This window comes from Musa acuminata, chromosome BXJ2-9 (assembly GCF_036884655.1).
Source record: "Musa acuminata AAA Group cultivar baxijiao chromosome BXJ2-9, Cavendish_Baxijiao_AAA, whole genome shotgun sequence".
In the NCBI taxonomy this organism is placed as follows: Eukaryota; Viridiplantae; Streptophyta; class Magnoliopsida; order Zingiberales; family Musaceae; genus Musa; species Musa acuminata.
In genome coordinates, this window is record NC_088346.1 from 34,501,060 (window position 1) to 34,518,223 (window position 17,164).

Below are 17,164 nucleotides of genomic sequence, written 5' to 3' on the forward strand. Positions count from 1 at the left end.
AATCAATTATAAATTATTTGATCTACTCCATATATTGAGAAAAGTGTGTCAGATTAACTATGATAGCAGTAAGACATAGAGTAGGTGTTATGCCGAAGTCAAGATCGAGATCTTGTTGGGAGTTCAAGAGTTCGTCGGAAGTCCAGACGCTCGTCGGAAGGTCTACCGGAACTAACCGAGAAGTCCAGGAGCTTGCCAAAGAAGCTCATCGGAACTCACCAAGAATATCATCATAAAGTTCAGGAGCTTGCCGAGAGTCTGCTGAAACATTATCGGGAGTTCATCGGAAGATCGTCGGAAGCTCGCCGAAAGAGCAATTAACGTACCGAAACAAGAGTGCTTTAATTATGTCTTAGTTTTTGCAGGGCTGAATTGGGCTGGATTGAATAGCCCATTCAGCACCTAAAATCATGGTCTATAATGGCACTGCCAGGGCCGGCGGTGGCACCGCTTAAGAGACCCAATCTCCTAGGTGGTTTCGACGGTGGTATCGTTGGCAATTAATGATGCCAACGGTGGTATCGTTGGTAGTTAATACTACCAATGGTGGTATCGCCCTTGTTAGGTAGTGATACCATCAGAACTCGGTCTCTAAGCTCTGTCAGGCGGTCATACCACCCAGATTGGGCGATGGTACCACCTAGTGTCAGGTGTCAGGCAGTGGTACCGCTAGTACCTCGAAATCCAAGGATATGCCACTTTTTGGCTCCAATTCTAAAGCCAATTGGGATCCCAAGCTTGTGATTGTAAACACATCTACAAGAAAGAGGGTTTTCTTTTAGGTACCTATTTAACTTTGAGTCTCTCATAAATCGATCTACATATCATTGAGAGATTTATGGTTCCTTTAGGATCCTAAACTAATTTGTGTGGATTATACCTTTTAAATGAACATTTGTAAGTAAAATGACCATATTTTTCATAAAAATTATATTTTTCTCTAGGTGAGACATGTAATGTAGGTCCTTTAACGAAGATAGTTAGCTTTTGTTGAGTGTTCCTCACAAAGTCAATTCCTTCCTTTCTATAAATATGACCTTTATTAACAAGAACCATGTTTAAAGATTTCTTGTCTATTTTAAATTTTTTTAATATTTCTTATAGTAATAAAATTTTCTTTTTAAATGACTCTAACTCTTCACATTGAGTACAAGGAGTTAATATACACTTATTATGCTGTTTTTTTTATTTTTAAGTTCATTAGAAAGATAAATATAATCCTTTTTCAATAATTTATATTTTTTACTAACTAATTTACATTCGTCAAACAAATCATGAAAAACACTTCATAATTCATCAAAAGATAAATGAGCTTCGATTGAGTCACTTACCTCATCTCCAAATGCCATTAATGCATAGTTAGCAACTTTTTCTTTGTTGGTTGACTCTTCGTCTTCCGATGCACTTGAGTCATCCCAAGTAGTTTTGAACACTTTGTTTTTCTTTGGTAGCTTCTTCTTCACTTAGGGACATTTATTTTTTAAGTGCCTCGGCTTCTTACATTCATAGCATATTATTTGGTCATTTTTTAGCTCACTTTTGTTCTTAATATCTTATTTTATTTTGTTCCTTTTTAAGAATTTTTTAAACTTTTTTGTACGGAGTGCCAAGTCATCATCATCATCATCACTTGAGTTTTTACCCAAGTGGCCTTCTTTGGTAATAAGTGTCATATCCTTTCTATGGAAGGTAGTTCTCAAGTTCATCATGTGCTATACATGTCATTTCATAAGCCATCAAGGACCCGATAAGTTCTTCAGCGGAGGCTTTGTCCGACCATTGGAAGGCATCTTTTTTCAGTAGAGAAATGAGGGGTGCACTAATATTCCCATAGTCCTTAATAAATTTTCAGTAGTAGCCCGATAGTCCAAGGAACCCATGTAGTAATTTCACATTTATAGGTTTCGGCTAGTCTTGTATTGCTTCAATTTTTGTTGGGTCTACCGCCACTCCTTCTAATATTATGTGCCTAAGGTACTCTACTTTTTGCTAGAGAAAGATGCACTTTGGTTGCTTAACCAAAATAGTATTCTCCCAAATGATCGTCAAAATAACCCGTAAATGTAAAAGTGAGTCTCAAGAGATGGGTTGTAAATGAGAATATCATCGAAAAATACCAACACAAATTTACGAAGAAAGCTCCGAAAAATATCATTCATGAGACTTTAAAAGGTTAAAGGAGCATTCGTGAGTCCAAAGGCATTACCAAGAATTCATAATGGCCATCATGTGTGCGGAATGCAGTTTTTGAAATGTTATCTTCACATACCCGAATTTGGTGGTAATCGGATCGAAGGTCCACCTTCGTGAAGACTCGAGCTCCTTTTAACTCATCAAGAAGTTCATCCACCACTAGTATCTTGTTAACAAGTTCAAAATTAGAAAAACTTTTACCAAGTGCTTTTAGACCATTGAAGATATTCATAAAATGGGTGTATATGTCTCCAATAGTTTCGTTTGGTTTCATATAAAACAACTCGTAGCTATGAACCAAAAGATTAATTTGACTCTTTAACTCTACTTGTGCCTTCGTGTGTGACTTCGAGTGCATGCCAAATATCATGTGTAGTTTCCAAATAATCTCAAAATTGCTTTCAACAATATTCCACAACTTGAAATCCATAGAGAGCAAGAAAATTCTCATTCTAGTTTTTCAATACATATAGTCTATCTCATTGAACATAAGAGGACAAGTCATAGTAAGATTACTCTCTATTTGGTTTAAAACTGAAGAGAGATAATTTCTGTTGGAAATTAAGAGGACAAGTGATAGAATAACCCTCTTAATTTCCAATAGAAATTATCTCTCTTCAGTTTTAAACCAAATAGAGAGTAACCTTACTATGATACCAATTGTTAGGATCAAGACGGCACTAAGAGAGATGGGTGAATTAGTACTTTTGGAGAACTACATTGATCGTAAAAATTCATATGATAAAACCATATCGGAAAGACATTTAAGCTTAAAAATGTTTGTAGGAGAGTGATGAAGATTTAAGTAGTTACAAAGTAAGTAAATAGCAAAGAAGAGAAAGCACACTAATTTTATAATGGTTCAGTCATCGTGACCTTCATCCACTCTCGATTCCTCCTCCATTGAGGCCACTAGTGTCCACTAACTGTCTTCTTTTAATGGGCAAACACCAACTATTTTGTTACAACTCTTTCTCCTTTTCATAGGTTTAGGAGATGACCTTTACAAGTCTCACACCTCTCTTAGAATGGTCATAAAGCTAAAGGAGGAGGACACGTAACATTTTTCTAACAATTTTATAACCCAAAATCTTAAGATTTTTGTTCATACTTTCATGCCCTTTCATATAGGAAAGAGTGGGGTATTTATAGGCCCTATTGGCTTCAAAAATAGAGCTAAAAAGTGTCTCATCCCAAGTTTTCGGAGTACTTAGGCAATACCATTGCCTAGTCTGGAGATACTACTACTTGACAGTCTCAAAGACTAGGCTCTAGTGGTACTATCGCTTGTAGGCATTAATGGCCGATGGTACTATTGCTCAATCTGGGTGGTACTATCGCCCATACCACCTAGGAGGCCGAGCCTTATACGATTCCACCACCTAGTCTGAGCGATGCCACTGCTTGACGTGGCTCTAAGTGGCTGAATGGGCCATCTAATCAACCCAGTTCAACTCTGTTTTGGGCCTAGTTAGCCCCTAATTGAGTTAGTATGATTTCTCCCAAAACTAACTCAAATTAAAGTTCTAACTATGATAGTTAAGGCCAAAACTCCTGATGAACTTCCGATGAGCTTTCAGTGAACTCCTAGTGAACTTCCGGTGAGCTTTCACTACATCGTTTGATCCTTTAGTGTATCCCCTGATTTATCTGGCCTGATGCTTGATCATTAACTCCGGCCCAACATTCGATTCTTCTTTAATTGTTTTATCTTTTTCACGATCATAGTTAGTCCTACATCACTTATCTCAACATATAGATTAGATCATTAATTCATCAATTGATTTCATTATCAAAATCCAAGATTCAATAATCTCTCCCTTTTTTATGATGGCAATCAATTGATGATAGAGTTATCCTTAACTCTCCCTATCCATATGTCATATTGAAATAAGGCAAACTTGAATTCAAAAGGAATCATAACTTTTGAATTCAAGTGAAACAATTTTGATTATAGTAATCAAATACAATATATCAAAATTTCATACATTGTGCATCATTATAGTTTCAAGTAATTAAAGTATAACATGCACAATTTCATCACTTTATGTATATTAATAAATCAATATCACTTTGGGCATAATGTACATGATACTAAAGCATACATCACTTCATGCATGATACCAAAATTAACATCATTTTAGGCATAACATTCATAATACCAAAGCATTCATATTTTCAATCATTTTGGGCATAACATACAAGATACTAAAGTATTTTTTAACCATTTATCACTTCATGCATGATACCAAATTCAACATCATTTTGACATGATTCTAAACATTCATCATCTCTTCCCCTTTGTCATCATAAAAAAGGAGAATCATTCAATAGGTATTTGAACCATACAAGTAAGTTTTACACCATTTTATGTAAGCTAACAAATTTGTGAAATGAGAAGTTAAGCAAAAACTTTGTAAGATAACCACTTTTTCTTCTTGAAATAGGCAAGCTAGCACTTCTCTTTAGATGTGCAAGCATTTTTTGATTCTTCTTGAGATGTACAAACTAGCATTTTTGCTTTTCTTGAGATGCTAATAAGTCTCTTTCTCCCTTTTGTTATAAAAATAAGAAGAAGAAGAAGAAGAAGAAGGGAGAAATTCATTCATCACAAGAAAAGTTAAGTTATAAGAACTGAGCTTTCAGTGACCTTTCAGCGAACTTTCGACGAGTTTTCAATGAACTTCCAATGAACTTCCGATAAGCTTTCGGTGAACTCCCAATGAACTTTTGGTGAGCTTTCACTACATCGTCCGATCCTTCAGTGTATGCCCCAATTTATCCAGCCTGATGCTGGATCATTGACTCCGACCTAATATTTGATTCTTCTCTAATTGTTTTGTCTCTTTCACGATCGTAGTTAGTCCTGCATCACTTATCTCAATATATATATATTAGATTATTAATTTATCGATTGATTTCACCATCAAAATTTGAGATTCAACAACTATCACTACTTGGGGCAATAGTCCTACTTGCCTCATCTTGCTTAATTCACCATGGTACTTCATTATAGCAAGACTATGAATCTTTATTATTTGCTCGAATCACTTTCTTCCTTTGATATCACCTATCATGAACTTAGCTAAAATTATCGAAGTCATGAGACACCTTTGTGTTATCCATCCGCAAAGGGTTAGTCTAGAAGCTACCTTGCTTAGGTCCCGAAGGACCTATAAATGAATAAATTGATTAATTTAGAAAATAAGTGACAAATAAGTCTCGACATCTTATAAAAGAGGGTAGTTTTATAAGTAATTCAACAAAGAGAAAAGAAAGGAAGGGAAAATAAGGATATTAAAATATAAAAATTTAGTTACATATCCACAAATAACTACTCACTAGGTGTTAGGCATGTTGATAAGTTCTTGTAGATTTTACATGTGAACTTATAAGAATCCATTCAATACCTAATACTACCCATGTAGATTATGGTGTTTTATTGATATTATGAGTTTATAAGTAGTTACTAATAATTTTTTAATTTACTTTAGGTTTTATAGAGTTATCAAGTGATATGGTAAATAATTATAAATTACATGTTTTATAGAGTGTGTGAATGAAAATTAAATATTTTAATTACCTCAAATTTTATGTTTTGGATCCTAAGTTTAGATTATGGATAATTAAAAAATATTCTATCTATGATAGGTTTACATCTTTATGTTGTTATTTTGACGGTGTGACAAATTTTAACCTAGATTTCATTAAGAAATCTCCAAAATAACCCTTACAAAAATATGGATATAACATGTGCTCATGATTATATGTTATTCAACCATTGAGTTTAATGTCCATAATTTGCCTTCATGTGCTCCCTCACTTGATCCTGTAATACATTCAACAAATGCATTGCTCCTATCTAGGATTATTGCAACTCTTTAACATTATTGCTAGATTCAAAACTACTTGAATCTACCCCTTGCCCAATCTTGGGGGTTGGATTGATGATGTCAATATTAAATGCTTGCTTCTGTAGGCACGCTTTCATCATATAGCTCTTTGCACAAAGAAGCATTCGTCAATCTTTGGGCTTTGGTCATTCGAACTTAGCTCCTTGTGAGAACTCTTGTTCTTCTACTTGGCCATAGTTGCCATCCCTCGGGCATGCTTAGTTAGTAATATTTTGAAGATTGTTTCTTCTTTGAATCCTCCGTGGAAATAAAGTCAGTAAGCCTTTCAGCCCATCGAGGAATTACATTAATGTAATTCCTATTGTGCCCATGGCTTCAAGCCATTAAGAAAGCTAAATAACTTATCCTTCATAAACATGTCTTATATGTCCAACATTAATGTTGAGAATTACTTCATATAACCTTAAATAAAAGTGTATTATTGGAGTTGTCTTAGCTTCCTTCATGCGACGTACTTAGCATTCTTAGGTAGGAATTGAGTTCTCAACTCCCGCTTCAAAATCCTCCTATATGTCCACTTGACATTGATTTTATTGGATCTCTTCCCGCCAAGTTTCCCACTAAAGTTTTATATTCTCATTCAAATACGTGATTACTATAGAAACTTTGATTTCTTTATAATTGGGTCTTATTGCCCAGAAGTATTACTCTACGTCAAATAAAATGTTCTCGAGCTCCTTCGTATCACTAGCACCATCGTAGTAATGCTACTCAGGTGCCCTCATGTTTTATGGTAGAGCAACACATGTTATTCCATCTTGCATGAAGAGCTCTTATGAGCAACATAATTCTCATGGTGAGATCTGCCATGACATCCTATAGGTATTGCATGGATTCTTGTCTGTCTTCCATCAATCAATTAACTTTGGACTTGACTTGGTCAATTTGAGATTTCACCTCCTATTATGAGTTTTCTATCCCAAGGAACCTTCTTTGGCATTGGTAAATTTCTTCTAAACTTGTTTCGAAAAATTGATGTGAGTTTTTATAGCCATAAGCCTTACCTTATGACTATTATGCTTCACAGTTGGCATTTTGGATTGAGCTTCATTCGCTTATAGAGAATAACCAACTTCTTTCTCGCTATTCTTATTGTCGTGCTCTTCTTAAGCAATCCTAATAGCTTGAAAGTGAATTTCTACTTGTAGCCCACCTAGTGCTGGTTAGGGCAATGGTCCCACTTATCCCATCTTGCTTGATTCACCATGGTAATTCACTATAGTGAGATTATGAATCTTTATTGTTTATTCAAATTGCTTGCTCACTTTAATATTGTTTGTCATGAACTTAGTTGAAATTATTTAAATTATGAAACATCATTATGTTATTCATTTGCAAAGGGAAGCAACCTCCTTAGGTCTCAAAAGATCTATAAAGGAATAAATTGATTAATTTAAAATTTAAGTAATAAATAAGTTCCGATGTCTCGTAAAGGAGGGTAGTTTTATAAGTAATTTAACAAATACTTATTATGCAAAAAAAAAAAACAAGGATATTGGAATACAAAAGAATAGTTACATATCCACAAATGATTACTCACTAATGTCAAGCATGTTAGTTAGTTCTTATAGATTTTACATGCAAACTTGTGAATTCATTCAATAGTCAACACTACTCCAAAACTCCATCTACCCTTGTGTTACTTAGAAGATTTCAAGAGGTTGAAATAACTGATATTTTGTATCGCATACAAAACTCATAAAAAATAGACAATGAAAAAAAATTAGATTATTTTAGAGTAATTTTACTTATTTTAGTGAGTGATTGTTATGTAGCTTTACAAACTGTTACTTGTAGTTTGCAAGTAAAAAAAAAAAAAAATGTTATCGAATGAATATACAAACAAATAAAGGTGATGAATGATATGATGATGTAGGTGTTACGGGTGTACAAAAATCAGTGACAACATGGGCTGTCCATTCGATTCTCTATGTATATTTGTATAAGAGGATCAGTGGACAATTCCTCAACAAGTGTCTTGTTCTAATATTACTATCCCATCTTTAACTGATTTACCCACCCCAACCGCTCCTTCAAACTTGTTTCTCATGCCCTTTGTAGTTGGGTAATCCTCCCAACCCTAACGCGAAGGAGTCATTAATCGACCGGGAGTCATTAATTGTACGGGTCACAATTTCGAAGCAAATAGTCTGTTTGGGTTACGATTCGGTTTATTTGGCTCATCTGATCGAATCAAACCTTCGTCACCCGAGTCACATAAATCCAACGTGCACGTTGCGTGGTTGCATAAAAAGCTCCATGAAGCAGAGCGTCGAGTTCGTCCACGTGAAGTGTCGCGTGCAAGCTCATGTCATCCCTCTCCTGACCGTGGACGGTCGAGTTCTACCGCATTCTCGTTTGTACGATGCCCAACCTACTACAAATGCGGGTGGTGATTCAACCCTCCGTAACCCTCCGTATCGCCCGCAAACTGATATCATGAACAGTGAACCGTGGATCTTTTAGATGTCACGATACGAACAGATGCGCGCGATCCATTTGAAAGACTGGTATTTGGATCATGCGACCGCATAAATATTCTATGTGAACTTGCGCACACAAGTGGATCATTCTCTTTCTCGTTCTAGGGTTACGTCGATCATAGATTTGCCGGGGCAATTTACGGCTTATCTTCGATCCTCTTCTATCTCCGGTCCCCTTGAAAACCTTCCGATCGATTGGCGTTCTGATGGCGGTCGGTTTGTTTCGCAATTTCTTAATCTCTCGAACGATCACAGATACAAAGAAACGCTCGCATTTTTCGTTTCGGGTTCTTTCGAATTAGTCTCCCGCTTCGAGCTGATTTGTTGGCCTGTTTCTCCGAAATTTATAAGGCTGGGGAGGATTCGAGCGCGCGAGGGAGAGATAGGGATGAGCGGAAATCCTAACCCACCTACTGACGTGGAGCCGTCGGGCGCCTCCCGTTTCTCGAGCCACAACCTTTACAACCCGTCAGGTGACCACCACGTCCTGTCTGCCGTTGTTCTTCCGGCCCAGATCGGCGACTCTAGAGCCGGCGGCCATAGCGGAGAGTAATTGCTGCCGCCGACGCGCAGGCATTGCAGCAGTACCACGACGCGGATCACAGCAGCGGCAGCCATGTCATAGAAGAGGATGGGGCTGGATCTGGGGCCGTGGAGAACCAGGGAATGGAGATGGAGCTGCCGTCTGATCCGAGCCATCTGGGTGATGCCCAAGGTCTGATGGCGTCCCAACTGGGCGGTAATCAGTTGACGCTTTCCTTCCAAGGCGAAGTCTTTGTTTTCGATTCCGTTTTCCCTGAAAAGGTGACATTCTACTAACTCGTACTTGATTCACTTCTTTCAGTTCTACAGAGAAAAATCTTCGAAGAAAAGGTCTTCTTTTCTTGCAGGTTCAAGCCGTGCTTTTGTTGCTGGGCGGCCGGGCGTGAATCCTTTTCCAACATCTTCTACGCAAAACATGGTTTTGTATATTACTACAAGATCTCAGCTTGTTTTCGCTGAATTTCATTTCTGTCTTCCAAGAATTAGGTTGCTTTTATATTTTTTATATTTTTTATATTTTAATATTTCAAAGCACCTTGCTTCACTCGAGCGAGCGCCTAGTGCCTCGGATATTTTGGGACCCCTTTTGGCACCTAGCATTTTTTAAATCACTGGACTAAAGTGTGAAGGGTTTCTCAAAATGAGGCAGCATTTGCCTTACATAGGTTTTGCACTTCCTACCCTTTAAAACAGAAACTTATAATTGCTTGAAGAAGTCATTTTTGGTAATCTTATTCTAATATACAAAATGCAAAACATTTTCATTATATAACATTCGATTGGGAGAGGAAGTCACAATACAGATATGAAAGTTGAAAAGTTTGGTTTGACTTCCTGTTGACGTTTAGGATGGAGAGGATTTCCAGGATGGAGAGGGTGGAAATCAGATATCGCATTGTTTGGGGCATCCTATTTGAGAGAGCATTGAGTTACTGATCAGTAGTATTTTTAAAAGTGCTAGGCGGCCAAGGTACCAAAATGCTCGAGACAGTAGGCGCTTACCTAGGTACCCACCTGAGCGAAGCGAGACACTCTCGAATATTAAATTTTAAAAAATATATATTATTATTATGTTCTAGTAGTGTTTTCAAAAGGCGGTGAAATTTGAGGTGGGTGCTAACTTCTAAGCAGTGTTTTCATATCAATGTGATATTCCTACCTAAGTGAACTTAGAACCCCTAAGTTCTAACTCCTAATAGATTTAGAACATGAACAAGGTGCATCTAATGTGGACCTATGTTATAGAGGTTTCTAACTAGTGCAAACAAAGGCAACAATAGTGGACGAAACTCCTAAGTTCTAACTTCTGACAGATTTAGAACATGAACAAAATGGTGCATCTAATGGAGACCTATGCTATAGAGGTTTCTAACTAGTGTGGACGAAGGCGATGGCGACGGATGAAGATGCAGATGAAGGCGGCGATGGCGAACGAAACTATGGACGAAGTTATGGATGGTGGCAATGATGGTGGATGTAGGGTTTTGCTTTGGGTTTGTTTCACTAGGTTAGGCGCAGGGGGGGCGGGGGGAAGGGGGGATGTTGTGTATTTTGTGTTACAGTAACATTAATTGGTTCGATTGTGTCGACTTGCTCGTTCAATCGAACCAGGCTCGAACCCAGACCCAACTTCACTCGAGCGCTCGCTTGAGGTGTCCGACACCTAGGCTCAAGCGAGCACCCAAGCACAACTTCATCGAAACGTCTTGCCCGAGTGCCTAGGCGAGCACCCAAGTGTCTTTTGGAAACACTGGATTAGAGGCTTGTCACTCTTTCTAGTCATAACCAGGGGCTTGTTCTAGGAAATTTTACCTAATTAATTTTTAATAGTGTCTTTACCAAACATCTCTTTTATTTTCTATTATTAAAAATAACTTTTAAGTCATGAAGATCAAATGAACCTTAAAAAATAAAGGAGAATATGTGTTTTCAAAAGCAGAAAAAAGATCAACAGCATGAAAAATGCCTTGAACTTTTGGTGACATATAGAATTGACGATTATGGTGTACAAAAGCTTTTATTACTTTCTTCAAGTGTATTAACATTTGTGTAGGTCTATCTTTTAGCCAAAATATTTGAAACAGAATAGAATTTAGAAGTCAACGAGTTAGCAGAAAAAGATTTACCTCTTAGATGTTAAAAAGTACTCTTGAATTTTTTTATCTATAACTGGGAAAATGTTATATTTTGACAAGAAAATCTTGATTTATTTGGAAAATTTTTAACAGACAGTGGAATTGTTCTTATTGAAAATATTAAATTACATTAATATTGGCATTTTCCTTGTATATTCTTGTAGTTAGAATATCATGTATTGTACCTAAGAATGACTATCAAATTATGTATTACCTTTTTATTGTTTTATATAAAAATTTCTAGGTGTCAAAGTTTTCCTTTGTATTTATAAAAATATATATATGCATATATTATAAATATGCTTTACATGTGTCATTTGTTGTGTTTCCAATCATGTACTCAGAATTTTGCTAAATCATAGTAGTTGAATGTCTTTCTTAGTAGATCTATAGATAGCTATGCTTCTTAAACGATGGTTATTATAGGAAAAAAATACAAAATCATGCACTTTTAATAATCAAGGAAGTTTCTCCTTGTCTTTTAACTCTGTAAAGAAAAATCACAAACTTCTATGTAGATCGACTTCAACTGGCCATTAAGGTAAATTGTGTTGCCATAAACTTGCAACCATGGTTTTATGTGACACACTTAGGCACTTGTTCATCTTGGGTGGCACAGTGCAAATTCTTTTATGAATTCATGAAGAGATGCACATTAAATGAAAATGGATTTGACAGTTTTATTATTTTTATAGGCTAATTATGACCAGCTTAGGCCTTAATGATCAGCATAGACACCAAATATCATAAGTATATATACTCATGGCATTATGCATTTAGGTTGCCGTGTCAACTGGTACATAGACATGGGTGTGATCAACAGAGCAGGACCATAGGGGAAGTTAAATGAGTATCACTTGTCATCTTCTCAGAAGTTGTATAAAGTTTTAACCATTGGAAGTTGAAATTTTGATTGATCTGGTGATTCATGCACATAAAATCTCTCCATCCATCTCTTATTTAGAATACCGACAGTAGGTGCTTGCTAGACTTAATTTTCATATAGCATTGGGTGATTGACAGTTGATGCTTCCCAACTAATAATGATCAAGCAGACTATTTGCACTTCAGGCTGCTTTTTGACGTTGTCAACTTCAACTGAACAAGAGCATTGATTATCATAGTTCCTTTGGGTATATGTAAGCTATCTTCATCAGTTTGGTGATTTTTAATATTTTTAATACATTTGGATCTTCACTACAATTCTTGCATACAAATCATACTTCTCTTGGTGTAAAACAATTATTCATTTGAAGGTTCTAGGTGGAGTTGTATGCGTGCTGCACTGCCTCATGCCCTTAGGCTACCTGAACTAGCCAAGGGAACTGACATGTGAGGTACAAGCAAAACTTCTGGTATTAGTCTTTCATGATTATTTGTTTGAGTGTTCCACATCAGTGTTATCTTGCTAGGTTAAGTTTCTGGCATAAAGCACCGACATCTACCAAGTACTCTGCCCACATGGTATTATTGGATGCGAGGCATGAGGCTATGGCTTGATGACTTTTGCTACAAAAATGAAAGTCTTGCTATCTGCCAGTGCTATTTTTTATTTAACCTTCTTCCCTGTTCCTTTTCAAAGATGATTTCTAGTTTCTTTTTTGGCTTGCTACAGGATGCAACGGAATAGGGGGTCAATTTACATCATCCAAAACAAAAACTGAAGATGCTATGGGTGGTGCTGCCACTTCTGATGCAAACCAAAATTGGGTTTCTCTAGACAATAAGACCCCGGCCGCATCTGTGTGAGTTTTGAAAACAACTTGCATCTTTTATTTTTACCTTTTCCAGTTAAATGCTCATTGTCTACAACTTTGATTCTATTTTGTTGTTTCAGGTTGAATTGGACATTTCTAGATTTCTCAAAATTGTCAAATCTTAGGACTTGAGGTATTTTACAAGGTATTCGGTTGTCAGAAATTAGTTAGTAAAAAAAAAAAACTAAGTTGATTAGGAAGGAGAAGGAATGAGATTGGAAAGCATCTAATACACATATTTGCTAGGTTTTTTAATTAAAATATTCTAATTAATAAAATAATCTAAAATTTTAAAGACATTTAAAATCATGAATTACCATAATCTCGCTTATCATCCAACTAAACCATAGTTGAGTTTGGAGGTGAAGAAAATTACTTAACACAAAAACATGAGCTTTTCAGAACTCCCAGCATCAATCACTCTTTTGTAAAGCATATTTCAGCTTAATATGTTTGGTATAGGCAGCAGGCTAGTGTATTTCTGTACATCAAATATTTATTGTTTCAATTTTTCAGTTGATTGTATTTTGTTTTATGATCCATATAAGGATTAATATTTGAGATAATAATTATCAATAGTGATTGCTAGTTTCCACTGACTATTATTTTATGTATAACCGATGATGTACAAGCTATTGGAAAAGTGTCTAACTTACCATGTAATTGTTTTCTTTGAAATTGCATAGATGTCATCACTGTGGCATCAGCGCAAAGTCTACACCAATGATGCGCCATGGGCCTGATGGACCAAGGACCTTATGTAATGCATGTGGACTTGTGTGGGCTAACAAGGTAGACTGTCAGAAGATGCTAATTTCTTTAATCTTGAGCCTTTTTTACTTTATTCTGTTTGAGCAATCATTTTCATGTTTAACTGCACTGGGGCTCTTTTTTCGTTGGTATTCATGCATCATTTTAGATGAACTGATCGACAGTCTTAACAAATAATGGGGAACGTTTTCCATTGGGACCAACATAGGTTTTATGCACTTGGTATTTGATCAAGTTTACGTATGAGATTAAATATCTATTTTTTATGTTGCTTCTTCTACTAGTGTAAATTCATGCTTGAATGGGTTGTCAAACTACTAAGGCTATGTTTGAGCACCAGCAAAGAGATATCAAATAACACAGAAAAATAAAATTTGTTTTGTGCTGGACAAGAGGTAAGATGTAGGTATTACTAATCTTTATTTCTGTGTAATCTGTTTGATTAGTTGGAATTGAAGTTCTTATTATCCATTACTTTTCTGCTGAAGAATGATCCAAATGAGTGTTTTTGTTGCTTACATGCAAGGTTCACTGTATTGTGATGTACCGCTCGGTACGGACGGTATATACCAGTCCGATAGAGAACTAATATAGATAGTACATCAGTATGCCTCCATTTACTATGTGTCGGTATGTTCAGTATGGCTCGGTACAAATCGGTATGTACCGTACTGACAACTGATCAATACATTGGTACAGGTTGATAAGGCGAATCATGCTTACATGCATTGCTATTTTAAATACTTCAGATCAAAACATTGTCTTTTTCCTTTTTGAATTTTCTGTATCATATTGGTTTATATGTGTGTGGCTAGCGTGTCCCTATAGAATAAGCTTGTCTTTGATTGATATCAAGACCAGAATAGTGTAAAGTTTAGGCTTTGTGTTTTTTTGGATGATGATATTTCATGTGGCACAAATTGGAGCAAGCTAGCTCACTGCTTTCCTTCTTTAATTTCTTTCATTGTTAATCAAGCATATTCAAAATCAAGGGACTTTGATCTGGATCATGACCAGCTGGAGCTGATCTCAGGACAATGAACACATTAGGTTTGTCCGCTTTGAGGTCTTGTGGAACAGTGGAATGATGGACTGGATCTGGATGGAATCATTTGTTTTCATTGATCCTGATGGATTCAGCATGTAAAGCTTCTTTTGCCATTGGTATGAAGAAAAATGAGAGATTGGATTGACAGTCGCCTCATCAACAGAGCATGGCAGATCTAGCTGGTGCTATGGAGACTGTTCCAGTAAGTGGGATCTGCAGTTGCTGAGTTGCTCAACTGAATGGATATGGTGACTGTTCTGTTCCAAGACTCTGGTGGGTGGCATCACTCCACAAGATGCAAAAATCTTGAGAATATTGAGAGGAAAAAAAATGGTACTTGAAAAAGAACAGCAAAGAACTTCAACAAAAGATACCAGATCTTTTTCTCTGCTGGTCCAGAAAGGTGTTACATGCATTATGTATTGATTATTATGTTTCTGCAATAACTTCAAAGCTTTGTTTTTTATTCTAGATAGAGAAATCACTGGTTATATATAAACCATTTTATAAATTTTGCTACTTATTCTGGTTTTTTAGTCTTCTAACGTGTTAGATTTTTATTGATTTCATTTTACTTTCTTTTGATTTTTGTAATTTCTCTTTTTCTGCTCAGGTAGATATTACAACATGTTGAATGATAAGCTTTATTACTTGCCAAGAGAGATAGCATGTGATGTTTCAATGAAAGAACTCTACAAGAGGCATTTATGTGACTATTACCTCACGAACATTGAAGAAAAAGATGAAACAGATCAAAACAATTTAGATTGTTTGTGTATAAACATGTCTTTCATTTAATGTTGAATCATGGTGTTGTGTCTGCAGGGAACAATGAGGGATCTCGCGAAAAATCCATCCCCAGCTATTCCAAATGCCTTGCCAGCACAAAAAGAAGGGGTTAGTTGTTTTGACATGACTGTACAGGGAAATCAAGATTCTGAACATGCTTTTTTCTTTTGTAAAATCATACAACCCTTGGTATCAAAACTCACTTGATTTTCCCTTTCATTCATATAAATTTGTTGTTATCCAGAACAACTCTGCCAACTCGGAGTTATCGCAGCCAATGGCCATGACACATCATGAGAAGAGTGCTGTGCTTGTGGAAATAACAGGGTGGCACAGCCATGCTTGGCCTCGCCGGATTGTGTAATGCTATCCAACATGTATGTACCATAGTCTGGCTTCTAGATCAAAATCATTGCAACCTTGCTATATGACATTCTTATGAACGAGGAGATTTTTTTTGGGGGGTGGGGGGGTTGACCTAGTGCCTTCATTTTTACATGATTCATCCCAATTCCCTTCCTACAAACATGGTTGATCGCAGAGTTGCGGCTGGCCCCCCATTCTTGTTCCTTTTTTGTTTATTGGGTTGGTTCAGATTTTGCATTGCAGGTCATATCAGTGCCCTTTCACTATCATCCTTCACCTTCTCCAAGAGATTGATTGATTTTTACAAATATATATTCCCTTTGTGGAGTCATGATAGCATCCTTGATGATAAGATCAATCATCTAATAAAAAATAGGTGAGGAGGAAGAGCACTAGGAGAGTGTAGAGAAGTATGATGTTATAGTGTTCTTATGAGTTGTCAGCATCCATGCACAGCCATGGACAAGCAGCTGAAAGCTTCCAAGACCTGCTCACTGTTTGTGCTTCAAACGCATGTCATGGGTGGGCTCTGCACCAGCAGTTGTTGATAATGATAATGCTCTTCCATGCATGCATGAGGAATCCTTGTTTGAATCTTCATGGGAGAGTTCCCTCTGGTGTTTGGCATTATTCTCACCGTTCGTATGGAATAGTTTAATCATTCCTTTCTTAAAGAAAGAAGAAGCATTCACACAGTCTATTTGAACATTGATTGATTTATCTTTTTTTGAGGGATTGAATAAAGTCATGTATCATTCATTCAACAATGTGGTTGAATGTAGAAAGATATATTTACATTTTAACCAGCAAAGTTCCACTAACAAGAAAGAGAAGGTTCAGACACATAAAAGGACAATGTGACATGTGCAGATATGTCGAAATCTTGCACTGTTTCCATGTCTCTTTGCTGTGCCAAAGTTACTGTCTGTTGGCTATTTTGGCTGCAGGTTCCATAGCATTCTGATCACCATTGTGCAGAGAATATGTTTGCTTACATAGATCTCAAGGGGGGGATGGGGAAGCGATTGCTCTATGTAAAGATAGAAGACCTGAATCCTAGTATTTCTCAGGTATCCATCAGCAACTGTGGCACTGAAAACAAGAAAAGATTTCACATGCAGTCAGTCATAAATACCCTCGTGAAAACTAAAAGTCAGCATCGTCT

General features: G+C 36.5%; 1 pseudogene; it reads left to right on the plus strand.

Annotated features, from left to right (window-relative positions):
- The first annotated feature begins 8,829 nt into the window (after nt 1-8,829).
- LOC103991189 (GATA transcription factor 24-like) lies at nt 8,830-16,330 on the plus strand (annotated as a pseudogene).
- The last annotated feature ends 834 nt before the right edge of the window (nt 16,331-17,164 follow it).